Source organism: Balaenoptera borealis, assembly GCF_965194805.1.
Source record: "Balaenoptera borealis genome assembly, chromosome: 5".
Classification (NCBI taxonomy): domain Eukaryota; kingdom Metazoa; phylum Chordata; class Mammalia; order Artiodactyla; family Balaenopteridae; genus Balaenoptera; species Balaenoptera borealis.
In genome coordinates, this window is record NC_138862.1 from 69,676,901 (window position 1) to 69,697,336 (window position 20,436).

Sequence of the window (20,436 nt, forward strand, 5' to 3'; positions counted from 1 at the left end):
GATGGTAGCTTCCTACATGTTTGTTTCATTATTATTCTGCCTAAATTTACGTTATGCATTTTATTCGTATGTATGAAATATTTCATAATTTAAAGAGTTACTGCTACAAGTTGATTGTTTCTGATAAGTTTTCATTTTATCTAACAAAGGACAGTGACTTATTTTGCTCATATTGTCTAATATATATATGTGGTAAAATATACATACATAAAATTGACCACTTTAACCATTTCTAAGTGTACAGTTCAGTGGCATTAGATACATTCGTTGTTGTGCAACCGTCACCACCACCCATCTTCACAACTTTTTCATCTTCCCAAACTGAAACTGTACCCATTAAACAATAACTCCCATTCCCCTCCCCGCAGCCTGGCAACCACCATTCTACCTCCTGTCTCTGTGAATCTGACTCCTCTAGGGACCTCATATAAGTGGAATCAGACAATATTTATCCTTTTGTGTCTGGCTTATTTCACTTAGTATTAAGGTTCATCCATGTTGTAGCATGTGTCAGAATTTCTTTCCTTTTTAAGGCCGAATAATATTCTATTGTTTGTATAGACCACATTTTGTTTATCCATTCATCTTTTGATGAATTGTTGATGAGTTGTTTCCACCTTTTGGCTATTGTGAATAATGCTGCCATGAACAGTACCTGCTCCAGTCCCTGCTTTCAATTCTTTTGAGTATATACTCAGAAGTGGGATTGCTGGATCAGATAGTAATTCTAATTTTAATTTTTTGAGGAACCACCATACTGTCTTCCACAGTGCCTGCATCATTTTACTGTCTGCATATATTTTGACAGGACCTTTTAAGTTTTTGTGCAGTTGTTTGATTTCTATTCTGAAGGCTCAGTGGCCTCATGTCAATAGAAAGATGGTCCAACTCTAATTAAATAGGCCTCCATGACAACAATAGTAATGATAACCCTTTGTTGGTATAGAGCAAATATAAGAAAGCCTTTACTTCACCTTACTGCCTCTTCTAACAACTGTTCTGTGATCTCTCTTCATTTTGGGGCAAAGACTGTCTAGTAAGTTTTTCATACCTAGTCTTTTTTCTCAATGCTCAATCCTTGTTTAACCTCTTGCAACTTTTTCTGCTCTCACCATTCCATTGGTCCCTTAAAGTCATCAGTTACATCTATTAACTTCTTATCTGTGCCAGATGAGATAATTCTGTGCTAAGTATTCCATATACATTTTTTCCACTTAATCCACAACATATCCATATGAGGTAGGTGTATTATCACCATTTTACAGATGACGAGGAAACTAAGAAAGACGATAAAACCTTTGAAATGACACGTAACTTATAAGTAACAGGCAGGATTTGAACATACACAGTCTGAGGCTGGAGATGGCCAGTTAAACATGACTGTCATTCCTTTCTTGAGGCTTTCTCTGTTTTTGATGGCATACACTATTCTTGTTTTTATATTTTCCTCAACACCCCTCCTCTGTCTCCCTAGCTCTTCTTCCCCCTTCCCCCTGCTAAGCAAGACTTAGTAATCTTCCCAAAGCTCAGTCTCTAGCATTCTGTCATTCTTGGAGAGCTCACATCTACTACGAAATGGTATTGATGACACTTGTTGGTCCGTCCCGGACCTCTGACCTGTGCTACATTTCACACTCCTTACTGCTTCCAGGACATCTCCACTAAAACTCATTCTCCATCTCCCAACTAAGTCCTCTCTCCAGATTTGTTTCAGAACACGATACCACCATTTCCTCAGTCATTTGGCCTCTATTCTCTTTAATCTGTTGACTCTGTCACTGAATCCCATTGATGTTTCCTTGGAAATGTGTCTCCAAACTCATCCCTTCCTCTCTTTTTCCACTTCTTTTAGTCTGGTTTGGCCCCTCGCCTCCTTACGGGCAACCCTGTCTCGGGTCATTCTCTGGTCTATTCTGGCCGGTGTGTCCAGATCTATCTTCTACTCTTGTTAATAGGTGAGACAGCCCGGCTCACAAAATGATAATCATATCCTGACTTTCAAGGTTCTCCATGATTTATACATGTAATTTTATACTATAATTTTTTACTAGTATTTACGAACACAACTTTCTAACACATAGTCTACTCTGGCCACTTTCCAAGAAATTATATATTCAAAGCTTAACACTTTCTCGTCCGTTGTTAGCAGTACCCTATCCTCAGTATGTTGCTAATTCTGGCTGGCTTACTTGAGGTGCCCTCCCTCTTCCTTTCCATCTGTTAAAAACCTGCACACCCTGGACAAGGTTCATCTTGAGTCCATACCATGCCATAAGCCTTCCTACAAAACTTGAGTATCATCAAATATTATTTGTAGTACACATTTTACCATTTCATCCTATTCTGCCTTTATAGATCTCTAAAGCTGAGCTTCCCACAAGTGGTCATGGCAGAATGGGTTACAGGTGTGCCATGAGAGACTCATGGCTGTAAACTTTTCATAGTGATAACAAAATTTACAACCATTTTATAACCATTCACAAATTTATAACAGTTGAAATTATATTTGGATACATATTTTGCTCAGTCAGTAAACTTCCAGATTTCAGTAATTATTGTTTTTGCCCTTAAGGTTTTATGCAGAGCACCTGCCAGCAGAGATGCTTATATAGAATTTCCCCCTTTAACCACCATGTTAAAACCATCTTTGTAAGTCTGATTATTGTTTTAATTGCAATGTATTTATTGTCAGTGAAATCTTTTGTCCATAAGTGTTTCAAATACTTACTTCTTCCTTTGATTTAATTTGCTCTTATTTTTAAAATTATTTTCTTCCCAAAAATAAGGCATGTTTTCATCATCATCATCATTTGTCTCTGATGAAACATAATTGATTTTATTTTTTTAAATTGTGGCTTGATTTATAGGTTTATTTATCCTTGGCTTTTGATGTAAAATATCCAAAATCTGATTCTGAATGGAATTTTATAATGACATTATTTGTTTATAGAAATAAAAAAAAGTTTGCTTCTAAAAGCAAATAATAGTGGAAAATAATTTAATTGGTTGAGTAAAGGGACTGTAGGCCTTTAATATTCTTATAAAAATATTTTTCAAAATATTTTAACTATACTTGAGTATAAGTAATATTTATATTTTGTGGAAACTTTAGCATTTTAATTATTAAATTAAATGGTAATATTTCTAAAAATTCCCCTTATCAAATGCTTAATTTTTCAAAAGTTTTGTGATTTATTTAAAAATATTCTTAAGAAAATGGACGATCTTATTTGTTGTAGTAAAAAGTTCTGTAGTCTCCTTAAGTATTTTAAACATACGATTTACTTTCCTACTATAAAGGATAATTTTAAATTAAATATTAAAGTCTAATTATAGTTTCATACTTTTTAGAGTTTCACAGACATATACATGTAGTCCAAAATATAAATTTAAATCACTTATTAGACAAAATAGTGAGGATTATTCCAAATTTGGATTTGTTTGCTCTGATAATTTTTTTCTTTACCCAAATATCTGCCTAAATATATCATTTTCATGGAAAAGTTATCAAATGAAAAAAATGGTGCCAGGTAAATTATGCCAGAGCCTTAATAGAAAATATCTATATTATACAGATAGTCTTTTGAGAGGTTAATTCTTAAAATTTTTGATCTCAGCACCCCTTACATTCCTAAAAGTTATTGCGGACCCTAAATATCTTTTGTTAATGTGGGTTATATCTTGCAATATTTATCATTTTAGAAATTCAAAAATATTTATTTTAAAATAAAGATAACTCCTTTACATGTTAACATAAGTAACATTTTTATGAAAAATAACTATAGTTTCCAGAAACAAACAAACAAAAATCCTTAGTGAGAAGCATGGCATTGTTTTACATTTTCTGAAAATCTTTTAATGTCTGGCTTAATAGAAGACACTTAGATTCTCATATCTGCTTTGCATTCAATCTGTTTGATTGAATTCAATCACACATCATATAGCTTCTAGAAAACTCCAACGTACAATCTTAAGAAGGAGAGTGAGGAGGACATACAATGTCAGTATTATTACAAAAATACTTTTACCTTCATGGATTCCTACCCCCTAAAGTGTCAAGGATCCTCAGAAGTCCCTGAAACCACACTTTGAAAACCACTGTTCAGTGGGCCTGTTTACAGCAGTGTTTACAACTACAACAATCTGTTTACATCAGATTGGGTTCAGGAAGAACTAAAGCCAAAATGTCTCCCACAATTACAGAATCACTCATTTTAACAGCCTGCCTAGGAAATGACCATGTTTGGAACCAAATGAAGCAAAGGAAATATAAAAATGGAATATTACTATTAGAAGATGCATTGATGACAGTCTCTACAAGACCAAATCAAAGTGTTTCCCTGAAGGGTGATGAATCTACAGATGTTAGTAACAATGTTCAGTTAATAGCACTAGTTAGAATCCCTGGAGAGGAAGGCTTGGAAGAATATTGATTTGCCAGAAAGTACCAAAACAAACTACTCAGGTATTTGGAGTAGGAACTAAACACTTTAAAACAAATAAGATTTTCTGGATTATGCAAGCAAAACGGTTTCTGTACTGGTGGGAAAGCTGTGATGGCAGGGAGGTGGGAAGGCTTTATTTCATATCTGTTCATGTTCTGAACACCTGAGATGCAAGACATTGAGCTCTTGTCTGTACATTTGCCTATAGATGTGGATTCCATATTAAAGGATATTGCTAATAAAATCCAGGCTGCTATGGTTCTGTCTGTTTTTAGCTTTATGTGAAGAAACAGTCTGCTGTCTCCTACTAAGTCACCTATCAAAGGAAAAGCTTTCCCTCCCCCACCCTGGAGGTTAGGAGCTAAAAGAGGAATTGAAAAATGTCAATGATCCTTATTGCAGAATTGTTGAGGAGAGTTTCTTGTCTTCAGAAAATTGGCTTACTTGACATTTTCGAGCACCAGAATGAATTTAATCAAAATCACAATGAATGTGTGAAAATATAATAAAATGTACCAACAATGCTCATAGATTCAAAGGAAACATGAAGTTAGAAGTAGTTCGGGAGGAGTTTAATATTTCTAATTTCAACTCTAAAGAAGACTGGTAGCAAAACATCTGTTAGGTGTCACGTTACTTGGAAATGCATGATATAAAAAATTTAAGTGCATTAGAAATCCATTCACATTAACCTAAGAATTTCAAAGACAGAAGAAATCAAATTATTCAGATTCTGGTTAATAGTGAGAAAGGAGTTCCTGTTAATTGGAGAAAAACCAGTAAATACCATTTTAACATTTGCTAAGCCCCATCTGTGAGGCAAGCTTTCTCACTGATGGTGACTATCAGAATTTGAAGAAAACACCATTAAAAATTTTTGGTCAGGAACTGCATGTAGTTATTTCAACACAAAACTTGATATAAAGCAAAATCATGATGTGAGCTTTATTTCTCTCTAAAAGGTTAAAAATTTTTTTATTTGGAAGTTTTATTCAAAGTAAACATTTAGTATCTTCACTCTCACTCTAACTTTTTATCGCCATTATATTCAAACTACATTGAATTTTTCATAAGCTCCATATAGACCTCCCAAAACCCTACAGTGTACCCCAGTGTGCTTTATAAAGATTTCTGTGTGCCTTGACGTTGAAAAAGGTTAGGAAGCTCTGGTGTAAAGTCCAGTTTCAAGCGCTCCAGTTGAAAAACTTTTAAGTTTTGTTGTTTCAATGTTTTAAGATTATGTGTTATAGAAGAGATTCTGTTGATTATTGAAATCAAGTTCCGGTAAAAGCTGAGATTTATATAATTTATATATATCTAACTTATAAATCTAATTTATATAATTTTAAAACAATGTAATTAGAAAGTAAACTGTAAAACCACTGGTTGTTAAGGGAGCAATTAGCTTCTAAGTTAAATTACTCAACTGAAGTATTGATTAGAAGCCAGCAAGAAAGTTTGAGACAAATTAGCAAAGTGGACAAACTTCTTTCAATTGCAGAGAAATAGAGTTCCCAGAATGTCACAAAGGCCGAAGACATCCGGTACTTTCTAAAGAAAGTAGGAGCCAAGGGGAAGAAAGAGCAACATCTAACGCAGGCAGTAATTCCCTTACCGAGGCAGCAGGATAAGGCAGTGTAACTTTGCATTAGTTTATGAATAGAAGCTGGGATTCCCTCAGGAGAATTGAAGTTGCTTTCTGAGGCTGGTAGAGGGAGGGGGTCTTTAAGATTTCTGACACCTATAAAACACCAAATCATGAACAAATTTTAAGATGGTCATGTGATTCTAAGATTGAAATAAGCTGAGTGAGTTTGAAAGAACCAGAAAAGTAATAAAGAAGATGTGGCACATATACACAATGGAATATTACTCAGCCATAAAAAGGAACAAAACTGAGTTATTTGTAATGAGGTGGATGGACCTAGAGTCTGTCATACAGAGTGAAGTAAGTCAGAAAGAGAAAAACAAATACCGTATGCTAATGCACATACATGGAATCTAAAGAAACGGTACTGATGAACTTAGTGGCAGGGCAGGAATAAAGATGCAGACATAGAGAATGGACTTGAGGGGGGAGGGATAGCTGGGGGAAGAGAACACAGAGGGGGAAGGGGGAGCTGGGACAAAGTGAGAGAGTAGCACTGACATATATACACTACCAAATGTAAAATAGATAGCTAGTGGGAAGCTGCTGCATAGCACAGGGAGATCAGCTCGGTGCTTTGTGACCACCTAGAGGGGTGAGATAGGGAGGGTGGGAGGGAGACGCAAGAGGGAGGGGATATGGGGGTATATGTATACATATAGCTGATTCACTTTGTTGTACAGCAGAAACTAACACAACATTGTAAAACAATTATACTCCAATAAAGATATATATATATTAAAAAAAAAAAGAACCAGAAAAGCAGGCCTATATCAAGTCAGGTTTAATCTAATTGGCAATCACATTTGGACCCAGGCTGTTCTTTAGGCCTCACTCTATTTTTATTCTGTAAAACAATAACATCACAGAAGTCATCTTTGCGATATCACTCAGCGCAGCACACTCCAGCCTTGCTTCAACTCTACTCTCTAGCTCCTTCAGGCCTGCTTCTGCATTGATCTTTGCCATCCCCCCAAAACACATTTCTACTTCTTATTTAATCTCCAGGGAATGACTTTCCCCTCAAGCCCTACCTGAGTGAGATCAAGGATGTCAGAATGAAGTCACACTGCCATCCTCTGCCACCAGTCCATCTCTTTGACCTCATAGTCTTTCCTCTGCTGCTTGAACTCTTAGTTCTTGCCTTGTCCAAGACCTGAGGAACCAGCATTTGACCCTCTACGTTCCCCTCCGGGCACTGTCTGGCCTTCTCTTTAAAAACTTCTTTTTAAATTTTTTAAAATTTTACTATCTTTCCCAATGGTCTAATCCTCTTTTTCACTGTCAGACTTTCCAAGTGCACTAAGGACTGACTCTCTTTCCTCTCCACATGATCCCTCCTCCTTTAACCTCCTATAAAGCTTCCATCTTGATTTTATTCTGAAACTGCTTTTGTAAATGTAAATATCACCAATCTCCCTGACTGCTAAATCTAGTGAGTTTCCCTGCAACACTTCTTGTCTTCTGTATTGCATTTGAGAAATCGATCCCTCTCTGATGAAAAACCTTGCTCCGTTGGATGATGGTTGTACAGAGTCTTGTTTGCCCCAACTCTCTGCTGTTTCTTGTTCATTTCTGTTGCTCACCTTTGTCTCCACCACTACTTTTTAGAAGTATTGCCTAAGGCTCAGTCCCTGGATGTTTGTGTTTTCTAAGCTATACGTTTTTTTTTCTCAAATTGTTTGTTTTTAAGAATTTTGATAAATGCTCCATGTGTACCAGAAAAGAATGTTTACTCTGCAGTTGTTGGGTGTAATGTTCTATATATGTTAAGAGGTTTAATCATGTAGTTCAGATCTTCTGTATCCTTATTTAATTTTTTGTCTGTTTATTCTATCAGTAACTGAGAGAAGTGTTTTTAAAATCTCCATCTATAAGGTGGTTTTGTCTATTTCTTCTTTTAGTTCTGTCAATTTTTGCATGATAAATTTTCAATCTCTGTTATTAGCTGCATAAATATTAAGGATTAAAAATTTTTTTCCTCTTGAATTTAACATTTATCATTATGAAATGCCTCACTTTATTTGTCATAAAGTCAACTTTGTCTGCCAGTTTTCTTTTAATTTTTGCAAGATTAAAATTTTTCCAAACTTTTCCCTTCAATGTTTTGGTATCCTTTTGTTCAAAGTGTGTATTTTGTAAACAGCTAAAAAAAATACACTCTGAACATTTTGTCTATTAATTGCCTCCTTTCTTTTAAAGGGCATATTCACTGAGTATAGAATTTCTAGGTTAGCAACTTTTCCTTTCAGCACTTTATGTAATCCCATTGTCTTTTGGTCTCCATTGTTAAAAATAAGCCAGTTCACCTTGGAAGGGCTCAGCACCCTCCTGGAATTTGAATTGATCCCATTCTCGTTGCTTCTAAAGCTCTCTGATGTATTTACGATATTTAAAAAAATAATTTTTCTAGATTTTTAAATTTGTTGCAGTGCGTGGCTTGAGCTGCTGCAAGCTACTATATTCTAACTGGAAGTAGAGGCCTTTTTTGTGCCTTTAACCAGAGCTCTATGCTGATGACTCCCAAATCTGCATTTGTAAACTCTCAACCATGCTACAGTCATATCCACCATGTACCTACTGTAGAATTCCCCTTTTCCATAAAAGCATCGAGAACAAACTTCTTTTACTCTCTCAATTGCATTAGTCTGATATATCATGGCCATTTTTATTCATCCTTCTCTTTCATTCCCCACTTTAGTCCCAGTGGACTTAAAAAAAAAAAAAATCTGTCTGGAAAATAAAAAGGAACATCTTTCCCAAAAAAGGAAGGGACTTAATTTGACTTACAATATAGTTCAATATCTTCAATTTACAAGTGAGAGAATTGATGTACAAAGAGGTGAAGCGATTGGCACAAGCTAACAGTTTCTGTTGGAGCTGAATCAAGAACGTAGGTCTCCTTCATTGCTCTTCCCACACTATACCATACTGCTTCTCTCAGAATAAGGCAATTACACATCATGGATTTTCTCTAGGGCGATCCTACTTTCAAACATTATGTTTGACTCTCTCCATAAATTACTGAAATATCCTGGATATTCCCATTTGCATCATGAAAAGTACATTTTTAGCACCCTGAAGTGGAACAAAAATTATTTGTCAGATATGTTGTAGTTTTTTGTCCTGAAAATATGATTATTGTCTCGTTAGGCATATTCCATACTGTTCCAAAGAATGGAAGGGTGCCCAACATTAAGAGAGGCTTGAAAGTCAATGCACATTCCTTATCTCATTTAATCCTTACATCCATCTATAGGTAGGTTATAATATTATAATCATTTTCCAATGCCAGGAAGTAGAGGTTTAGTTTTCCCAGATAAAATGTGTTAACCACTCATGTTATCACATCACTTTCTAAAACCTTTAGTGGATCGTCATTTCTTTTCTCATCAAAATGATGCCCTGTCTGACTTTCAAGCTCTCCATGATTTGTCTTATTCATATTAGCTTGCCTCTCCAACTTTATTTCACAGAAGTCTGGATCTTTTTCTACCCTGGGCCAACCCCTGGATCAAGCCAATCCAGCATTTGGATGCCAACAGCAATATTGCTAAGAGCAGTCCTACCTGACCTTGTCCTTTTTTTTTTTTTTTTTTTGAGTAGTGGTTTTTGGCTGTGTTATTAGCAAATTTCTCCAAATTGCTTATATACCATGCTAGTACCACCTCTTGAAAGTTATGAGTTCCACATGTTTATTATTTAACAAGTGAACTGTTACCTCTTTCGAAGTGTCTTAACTTAGGCATGTTCATATTTCAGAGATTTCCCCCATGTTCATATCATGGTCCACAAGCCCAGGGATACCGTTTACAGACTGCTACGTTAACTGTGCTCCCTAATCACAGTCATGGAGCATATGGAACCCACAAGAGAAGCCCCTTCTTCCTCCGGGAACACACCCCCTGACTTTGGGACCTGGCATACAAACCTGGAGCCACCTTAACCTTGTCTTTCATGTAAATGAAAGTCTCCATTTCTTCAGAGTGAAGAGTCAGAATGTTCCCCTGCATCATTTCATCCATTTACTTGTTTTCCCTATTTCTGATTTCATCATAGCATTCCTATGATAAGGGACTCAAAGTACATAAGGGCTATGAGGGGTGAATGCACCATGGTTTTCAACAAAAGATCAGGGCTATGTTTCTCTCCATTCTTTTTTTTTTTCTGGCTGTGTTAGGTCTTTGTTGCTGTGCACGGGCTTTCTCTAGTTACTGCGAGCAGGGGCTACTCTTCGTTGCGGTGCACAGGCTTCTCTTTGCAGTGGCTTCTCTTGTTGCGGAGCATGGGCTCTAGGCATGCAGGCTTCAGTAGTTGTGGCACACGGGCTCTAGAGCACAGGCTCCGTAGTTGTGGCGCACGGGCTTAGTTGCTCCGCGGCATGTGGGATCTTCCCAGACCAGGGATTGAACCCATGTCACCTGCATTGGCAAGCAGATTCTTAACCACTGCGCCACCAAGGAAGTCCCTCCACTTCCATTCTTGATGATGTTTAACATTGCACTTGGCTTGTCTGACGCAAAACACAGATTCCATAGGGCGGATCAAACTCTAGTGAAGAAGCACTCTTGACCATGAAACAGGAGACCAGGACTCTGGTCCTGGGTCTATCTTTGACTTAATTATGTGATCCTGGGCAAACAATCCAATAAAACCTTATGTGTCAGCAATAGCACTCAATAAATACTGGGATACAGAAATAAATTAGTCACACACCCTGACCTCAGAGAGCCCATAGGCCAGTGGAAGAGACTAACAGGAAAATCAGTGATTACAATAGGGTATGGTAAGTACTAGATATAGGAGAACAGAAACTCCTGGATGAGGCATCTAACTCATCTGAAGACTGGAGAAGGTGGTCAGAAAATACTTCCAAAATAGTGATGATATTTGAACAGAGACTTGGGGAAGCCTGGTTTGTTCATTGCTGTTATTCCCAGCCCCAGAACAGTGCCAGGTACAGAGTAGGTATCTGATCAGAGCAAGGAGGGAATTCTTTGTGGCTAGGACTACTTAGACAAAGGGGTGGAAGCGTCAGAGAACATGGAGAATTCAGGGACTTGTGAGTAATTATGGAGAGCTAGAGTGGATAAAGGGGGAGTGGCTGTGCCTAAGGCTGGAAATACAGCCCAACACCAGAATATAAAAGGCCTGGATTGCCATGGTAAGGCTTTTGAACTTTATCTTAAAGGCAATAGGGAGCCACTAGAGGATTTAAGCACTTAGAGTCACTCGATCAGATTTTGGTGTTCACTTGATGCTCCAGTTATCAGTTGATTTCCTCTCTGCCCCACATTCACCCTGCATTGCCTCCTCAGCAAAAACAGAACTAGGTCTTTTAGTTTTCCTTTGCCAGCTGGCATAATGTTAAGCTTTGTCAGTAGAGGGCGCTGGAGGGATACTGGAGGAGGAAGGGGCTTCTCTTGTGGGTTCCACATGCTCTTCCTGTTAGGCTCCAGGACCGTGCAGTTTCCCCAGTGCTGGGATGCTGCAGTGCACAGCTTCTGGAGCATCTGCCGTATGTAATCTCCTAAGTGCCCAATGGCTGCAGTGCACAGCGGTCAGCAGTGCCCAGTGGCTAGCTGCTTCCCCTGACACCTCTCTTGGGAAGCCTTGCAGCAGAGTACAGCCAGTGTACTTTCACCTTTTCATGAATGGCTTCTTTGGCATCCCAGACAGTGGATTTCTGGCTGCCTGGCACCTCAGCAACTTCTCTGTCATCTAATGAGTTGTGGTTACACCATCTGTGACACACTCTTGGGAGGTCATCTCTTTCTTGAATGATCTATCTCATGGGTAGTGATTGCTTCGTGTATCTGTGATTCCTGTATACTTTGGATCTTTATGTCTTGCTAACCAATCTTCCATTACTTCAATCGATTATAGTTAAAAATTAGTTATATTGAACTGTCTTTGTTAAATTGTTGTATGAGTTCTTTCTCTTTGCTGGACTCGGAAACACACAATGACTGAAAGCTGTGGAGATGCGCTGAAGAGAGCAGAGTGAAGCTTTACGCAGGGAGCCTGGTTAGGAGAATATGGCAGCACTTTTGGTGACAACTCTGGAGAGCATTATTGCCTTGAAAAGCAATTGCAATGGGGAGGGATAGGAGAGACAGGAGCTACAGGACTTGGTAACCACTGGGGCAGATGGATGAGAAGAGAAAAGAGTTTAGGGTGACTCCCTACTTTTCAAGCTTTGATGACTGGGTAGATGGTGGCACCACAGTAGAAATGGCAAACACAGGTCAAATTCCCCTCCCATGTCCCCATGGATCTCTCAGGACTTCCATGCACTTTTGAGCCACAGAGACTTAGGATCATAGACTCCTTAGGTTGGAAAGGCAATGAATCCCAATGTTTTCTTTTTGGCAATATGGACCATTTGTTCACATCTGATAAAAGAAGTGGGGAAGGGTCCATTCTATCTTAACATTCCATGATTCCAGTGCTCTGTGAAGTTCTTTTCTGTTCTTAAAGCTCTCGTTATGGTAGGCCTTCCTCAATTGTCCGTCCATTCTAGCCCTGCCCCCCCAAATCTTAAAATTCAACAGACTTCCTCTTATGCCTCCCAGTGTGGAAAGGCAGGCCAACACGTACATGCAGAGTGCTGAAGAATATAGGTCTTATCCAATATGAAATATAGATTTGTTTCTGCAATTTCTTATTTGGTTTTATTGGTGTGCCCTAAACAGGGGCTCAACTATATAAACGAAAGCCTGCAGTTACCTGAATGAAAGGCTCCAGACACCAGAATCTCGGAGGGAGTTTCTACGAACGGCTCTTAGAACCAAGGACCAGGCAACTGTATGTACTTGCTTGGGTTTGGAATAGGAGATGATGTGTTTTGGACACATGGTTACCCTTGCCTGGATGCACTCCTCACCTTTCCATAGGTTCTCTGGGTCTCAGATCAGCTTTCCCTGACCTCTCTGACTGTCAATTCCCTTATACCCTCTCAGAGCATCACTTAGTCACCTCTCCTTGGCAGCACTTAGCTCAGCTCTAATTTTACATTATTTGTGTGATTTTTTGATGAACACCTGCCTCTCCCAATAGACTGTAAACTTGAGGGCAGGGACGGTCACTTTCTGCTCACAATAGAATCCCCAGTGCCTAGCCTGGTGCCTAGAATACAGTCAGTACTCAATATATATGAGGGAAATGAATGAATGACAGCGGTTTAGAAAGTACTAGTCATGTCCTTTGGCCCTCATGGCAATCCCGCCGTAGGTATTCTTATATCCATGTTAGAGACGAAAAAGCAGAGGTTTGTCTAGTCAATGGGAGGATCTGATCCCAGATTCTGTTGTGTTTCCAAATCACTGCCCCCCGTGTAAGAAATCCTAAAATGGTAGCTCTGGGTATAAAATATACATGTACTTTGGGTAGAGAGCAGTAATCATCCATGGTTAGGTTCTCTTAAAGATCACATTCCCCTCCTCTTGCTTTGTGAACAAGAGGGGTTCACAATCCAGGTGGGCCCATCGGGCAGGACTCTTCCCTCCGACCCGGGCGGCCGTCGGGGCGCTCAGGGTGCTCCCCTCCCTCCACTTCCCCTCGGGGTGGTTACCTGAGGCTCGCTCCCAAACTGGCTATCCGGCACCGGCACCGGCACCGGGCGACACCTCGCGCCCGGCCTCAGGCGGAAGGTGTGGGGAGAGATCCAGCGCCTCGCACCTTCGTCGGGCGCAAAGCAGCAGAATCTGGGCGGGGAAGGGCGGCACCGACCTCAGCCTCAAGGCGCAGGAGCGGTGGGGCAGGACCCGGCTTTGTTAGCTCTTCGCCTTCGCCTGGCAACGCGGACGCCGGCTGCGCTGCCTGGCAACCGCTGCCGCGGGGGCGCGGGCGCGACCTCACCGAGCCGCCCCCGCTCCCCGCCCCGCGGCTCCGCCCCTCCCGTCTCGCTCAGCCCCCTCTGCCACAGCCTCCCGCTGAGTCTGGCTTCCCGAAGTTCCGCCCGGGGCGGGGCTGGGAAACAACTGCTTCGGGTTTTTTTTGTGGCAGAAGGACCAGGCGGCCTAGCGGTTTAGGGATGAGACTGGGGGCGTTGAGAAACCTGGGGGAATGTGTAGCAATTTACAGTGAGCTTTTGTACATTAGAGAGCGGAAGTGGAGGAGTTTTCATTGATCTTTTGGCTTGCGGAAAGTGAGCACGTGAGGGGAAGCCCTGGGGAACAATTGTCACAAGCGCTTCTTGCAGTGCCCCCCCCCCTTTTTTTTAACATACTAACTCGCTCAGTCCTTACAATCACCCCATGAAGCAAGTACCCTTATTATCTTCATTTTTACAGGTGAGAAAACAGCACAGAGCACTAAGTAACTTGCCCAAGATCACAGCAAGTGATAGGGTTAGGATTTGAACCCACATTTCGTGGTTCCAGACTTCTCACTTTTAACATCTATAATGCTAAGAAAGGGGAATGGAGCTAGTGTGGATAGGAACAGAGCTCAAGATGCCAGAGGCAACAGGGAAAGAAGGAAAATAGTCACGTGCAGAATGGCATCGAAATCTCACAGTAACTCTGGAGGTAGGCATCAATATTTACCTTCATTTTAGAAATAAGAGACAGGCTTAAAAGGTTGAGTAACTTGCCTATGGTCAGACAGCTGGCAGTGAGGCCAAGTTTGACAAGACCTTTGCCAAAGTCTTCTGATTTCAAGATTTTTCTTTCTTAAGCTCCCAAGGAGGCAAGAAAAGCCCCCTCTTTCTCTGCTATAACCCTTGTCATTTCATACCCATTTTTAAGGTGCCCATTGCGTCATCCACTCTTTCAGTCCAACAGTAGTGTGCGCTGGTCTAAATCAGTGAGTTAGTTCATCCAGGGCCTTCAAAGGTTTCTGTAGTTGTGAGATGAAAGCTGTTGTCTCTCCTTAAAGCAATTTCAAGCGTCTGTGAGCAAGTGGGGGAGCTGGGTTTTTGGTTTATGTATGCAGAGGGCTTTCAGAGCTTGCTGTCATCTATGTGTAAAGGGTCCAGTCTGTTGGCATTTGTCAGAGTCTTGCGGGTCCTTGCACACGTGGAGAATTCTGGATGACTTGAGGATGGCCACTTGTCCACAGGCAAGTAGGGGATAAAAGAAACAGAATCACTGGCCATCACCCACCTTCCTGAGCCCTCTGTTGAGGGGCCACCAGCTGTTGGTATAGGCATCTGCTGGGCAGTGTGTGCCTTAGGATTGGACGGGGAGGCTGGAGGTTTGAGGGCTACAGGTGCATCTTCCAGGAGAAAAAGAATGCTGTGGCCACTAGGGTCTGTTCTGTGTGTGTACAAGGGAAGAAGGTGTGCTGGGCCCTTCCTGCTTTCATGCAGGGTAAATGATACAGAGAAGAAAGAATAATAATGATCTTCATGCAGAAGAAGGGGAGTTTTAGGCAAAGCTAGAGATGGAAGATGAAAAATGGAATTTTAGTGTGGGAGATTAGGTGTAAGAAAGTAATTTCATGTTACTGTCTGACCGAAGTGGTGTGACAGTCTGCAGGAGGCCAGGTCGAAGTTCTGTCAGTCAATGAATACAACAGAATGTAGTGAAGAGAATATAACTTTACAAAGAATTCACAATCATAAAATTCAGGGAAGTTGCTTTCTTCTAAGAGAGAGGCAGGGGGCATGGAAGAGAGAAGAGCAAATGGATAGATGTGATTGGTGGTGGTTTAGCTCTTGGTGTGGGTGGTGGGTTTGTGGGTGTTTATTATGTTTCACAACTTACATACACTTTAAAAAAATATGTTTCAGATATTAGTCCGTAAGATCTTTTAAAGTAAACTCATCAAATAGGTCACACTATTTTTTGTCTGTTTTCTTGTGTAATTGAGAATTGACTATGTTTTCATCATTTCATTTTTCCCCTTATTCTCATCAACATACAAATATTCGGCAGTTTCTCCCATCATATTCTCCTCCAGCTTTGCCCCGTTTCTCTGCTCCCCTCATTGCAAAGTTCTTTAAATTTATTTATTTACTTTTGGCTGTGTTGGGTCTTCGTTGCTGCGCGTGGGCTTTCTCTGGTTGCAGCGAGTAGGGGTTACTCTTCCTTGTGGTGTGCGGGCTTTTCGTTGTGGTGGCTTCTCTTGTTGCGCAGCACGGTCTCTAAGTGCATGGGCTTCCGTAGTTGTGGCATGCGGGCGCAGTAGTTGTCGCTCGCAGGCTCAGTAGTTGTGGCTCACGGGCTTAGTTGCTCCGTGGCATGTGGGATCTTCCCGGACCAGGGCTCGAACCTGCATCCCCTGCATTGGGAGGCGGATTCTTAACCACTGCGCCACCAGGGAAGCCCAGCAAAGTTCTTTAGAAGAGTTGTCTGTACTTGCTGCCTCTAATTTTTGTCCTCTCAGTCTCTCTCGAGTCCACTTGAATCAGGCTTTCATCCTCATTACTCCACTGAAGCTACTCTTGTCAAGATCTCAGACAACATGATGTTAAATCAAAGGTTGTCTCTTAGCCTCATCAGCAGCATTTGACCCTGTTGATCACTCTCTCATCCTTGAAACTCTTTTCTTGGATTTAGGACATGACACACTCTTGGTTTTTCTCCTTCCTCATTAGCTCTTCCTTCTCAGTCTATTTTGCCGGTTGCTGTAGAATGAATGTTGTGTCCCCCCAAATTCATATGTTAAAGCCCTAAACCCCAGTATGATGGTATTTGGAGGCAGGACTTTCGGGAGGTGATTAGGTTTAGGTGAGGTCATGAGGGTGGAGCCCCATGACTGGATTAGTGTCCTTTTAAGAAGAAGGAGGGACCTTCTCTCTGCCATGTGAGAGCACAGCAAGAAGGTTGCAGTCTGTAAGCCTTGAATCGGGCTCTCACAGGGACCGAATCTGCCAGAACTTTGGTCTTGGACTTCCCAGCCTCCAGGACTGTGAGAAATAAACTTGTTTTTTAGGCCACCCAGTCTATGGTATATTGTCATAGCAGCCTGCTATTCTGCATCCAGTTCCAATGTGTGCAGTTTTTCCCGCACACAACAAGCAATTCTCTGGCACCAGCTAGGTGTCCTACAATTCCACTCAATTCTGACACTGTCTACCCGGAGAGAGCATCAGATTCCACAGGTAAGGTCTCAGTCCCACAAGACTGCCCTCCACTTCAGATGCTAGTCTCAAATCCAGGTTGTCACCTGTGCTTCTGACCGACTGGCTATAAATCACAGGTCCCACAACCCCCTCCTTGGGTTCAATTAATTTGCTAGAGCAGCTCATAGAACTCATGAAACCAGTTTACTCACTAGATCAGGATTATTATAAAGGATACAAATCAACAGTCAGATGAGAGATACATAGGGTGAGGTCCAGAATAAAGGAGCTTCTGTCCCTGTGCAGCTTGGGGCCTTGCTCTGTGGCACGTGGATGCATTCTGGTTCATCAACCTGGAAGCTCTCTGAACTCTGTCCTTTTGGGGTTTTATGAAGGCTTTATTACATAGGCATGTTTGATAAAATTATTACCCACCATTGGTGATTGAATTCAACCTCCAGCCCCTTTCCCTTCCCCAGAGGAGTGGTACTGAAATTTCCAACCCTCTAATGACATGTCTAGTTCTTCTGGCAATCAGCCCCCATCCTTAGTGACATCCAAAAGTCACTTTATTAACATAACAAAAGTCACCTTTGTCGTTCTCATCACTTAGGAAACTCCAAGGCTTTTTGGAACCCTTGGAATTTCCGAGGGTTCCAGAAACAACAAAGACCAAATATGTATTTATTATAAATCACGATATCACACAACCCAAACTGACTAAGACACTGGTCCTTCCTCCCCTCCCTGATACCTTAATGTGGGAGTGTCCCAGGATTTACCCTTGGACTTGCCCATCAACACTCACCCCCTTTTTTTATCTCATCCAATCTCATGTTTTCGATTCCAAATTTATAGCTCCAACTCTAATCCTTTCCTACACTCCACACCCGCATATCCAGCTGTCTACTTGATAGCGCCACTAAGAGGCTTCTGGAACTTAACGCGCCCCGCACTGCACTCCTGATACTCCTTTCCAAACCAGTTCCTCTAGTCTTCCCCATATCAGCAAATGCAACTCCATCCTTCCAGTTGCTCAGGCTAAAAACCTTGGCATTATCCCTGGCTGCTTTTTCTCTCACACCTTACATCCAATCTGAGCAAATACTGTTGGCTCTACCTTCAAAAGATATCCAGAATCTGAGTGCTTCTCACCTCCTCTAACACCAACACACTGGTTTGAGTAAACCTCATCTCACACCTGGACCACTGTAGTGCCTTCCTAACTCAATTCTCTGTTTCTGCCCTTGCCACTCTATAGTCTATTTTCAGCTCAGCTGCCAGAGCCATTCTTTGAAAACCTGACTGATCTCGTCACTCTTCCATTCAGAGTCCTCAATGACTCCCACCTCACTTTGTCAAAAGACAAAGTGATCTGCAAGTCCTTAAATTCTCTGGACCCATCATTTTCTCCTTCCTCATTTCCCTCCAGTGGCACTGGGTGTCTTGCTCTTCCTTAGCAAGGCCAGGCCCTCCCCTGCCCCAGGACCTTTGCACTTGTATTTCCTTTGCCTGGAATGTGATTTGCTCAGATAACCACATGGTTCACTCCGCAACTCCTTTGGGTCTATTTCAAACATCACCTTTTGGGGGAGACTTCGTGAACCCCCCTCTATTTAAAGTTGAATACCAGCCTCCTACTTTACTATCACTACATGCTATGTATTTTTAAAGATTTGTTTTTATCAGTTTACCTATATTCTCTCACTGGAGTACATGGGTTTTTGTTTTATTCATGTGTGTTTCTGGGGCCTTGAACAGGACTGCACACATAATGGGCACCATAAATATTTGTTTACTGAATAATGTTCTCCTTTTTTTCCTCTTCTTCCACTTTTCTTCCTCCTCCTTCCTACTTCCAAGAGGCCCTCCTGAAAAGTGATACTTCAGTGTCCATTCAGCCTTTTCAGCTCGGTGTCTTAGGGGCTAAAGTTGTATTTGGTCAAGTAAGGAAAAGTGTGGCATGAGGGTAAGACTCCTGACCGTCCTTGTGTCACCACCATCTTAGCTCAGAAAATAAGTCCAGCCTCTCCTGTGTGGCTTATGTCATGGTTCACATTCCTAGATCTTCAGTTTAAGTTTGCCGTTTCCAGGAAATGAGATGTGACCCCATCCTACAGGCTGCTTGGGTCACGGTGAGGCTGGGACCGAGGAGTACTGACGGTCGCACCCCAGTCTGGTCTCCACTCAGGCCCCATGTACTCCTGGGGCTCAGCTGTGTGGTGCGGTTGTCAGTCTCCTTGTGGAGACAGTACCCCCTGTGGACATGATTTCTCTCCATAAAGGCATTTGTTTTATTTTGTTGTATGACAAATTATCACAAACCACGTAAATTTACGATCTCAGTGTCCTTGGGGCAGGAACCCAGGAAAAGGTTAGCTGAGTCCTCTGCTAAGGGTCTCATCAGGCTACAATTCAGGTGTCAGGTGCAGCTGGTATGAGGCTTGGGGCCCATGCTCACTAGCAGTCAGCAGAATTCAGTTTCTTGTGGCTGTAGGACTGAAGTCCCTGTGTTCTTCCTGGCTATTGGCCGGGAATCCCTCTCCACCCCTAGAAGCCATCTTCAGGCCCCAGCTATGTGGCCCTCACAGCATTTCACAGCATGGCTGTTGGCTTTCCTCCAGTCCGCAGAAAGCATCTGCTTGTCTGTATTAAAGACTCACCTGATCAGGTCAGGCCCATCCAAGATAATCTCCCTTTTGATCAACTCAAAGTCAATTAATTGGGGACCTGATTACATCTGAAAATTCCCTTTTGCCACATGACGTTACTCACGGAGTGGTATCCCATTGTATTTACAGGTCCTACCCACACTCAAAGGGATGAGACTGTACAGTGCACATACACCAGGGGCCCACAATCTTGGGGGACATCTGAGAGTTCTGCCTACCACAAAATGAATCTTCGTGAGGGAAAAAAGCAAGAAGATCCATCATCTTTCTTCAGAGAGAACCGCAGAGACAGAGAAGCACAGATACCCCTTGTGTTTCTGGATCCCATGATCCTCCCGCTTATATCTGTGTGTAACTTTTTCTTCAGAACTCTGGAGAGGTAATACCTCCTATTACCACTCACTTATGGAGAACAAACTGTTTATTCCACTTAAGTGAAAATGTCTACATAGTCAAAGTCTACTTCTTTACAGATTTGAGTGATTTAAAAAAAAAGAGGATCATTAACCACTGGGGAGGTGGGACCAACAAGGCTCCTCCCTCCTTGACTTCCCTCCCTCCTGTGGCTTCTGTGGGGGGCTTTGAGTCTCCTCAGTACCACCCCCAGCCTACGTGGCACCTTTATATACATTAGAAAAAGGTGGTCTCTCCTTTTTAGGC

At 41.5% G+C, this 20,436-nt stretch overlaps 1 protein-coding gene across 2 annotated transcripts in view; it reads right to left on the reverse strand.

Moving 5' to 3' along the window:
• Nucleotides 1-13,996, reverse strand: part of ROPN1 (rhophilin associated tail protein 1) — a 34,024-nt gene extending 20,028 nt beyond the window's left edge. The window contains exons 1-2 of one of the 2 annotated variants that reach the window (XM_082393028.1): nt 13,667-13,996; nt 6,061-6,186 (exon numbers count right to left, since the gene is read on the reverse strand). The gene's annotated coding sequence lies outside the window, so the exon portion shown is untranslated. The remainder of the gene's footprint in view (nt 1-6,060; nt 6,187-13,666) is intronic. The other variant, XM_082393027.1, reaches the window with a different exon arrangement.
• Between the last annotated feature and the right edge of the window lie 6,440 nt (nt 13,997-20,436).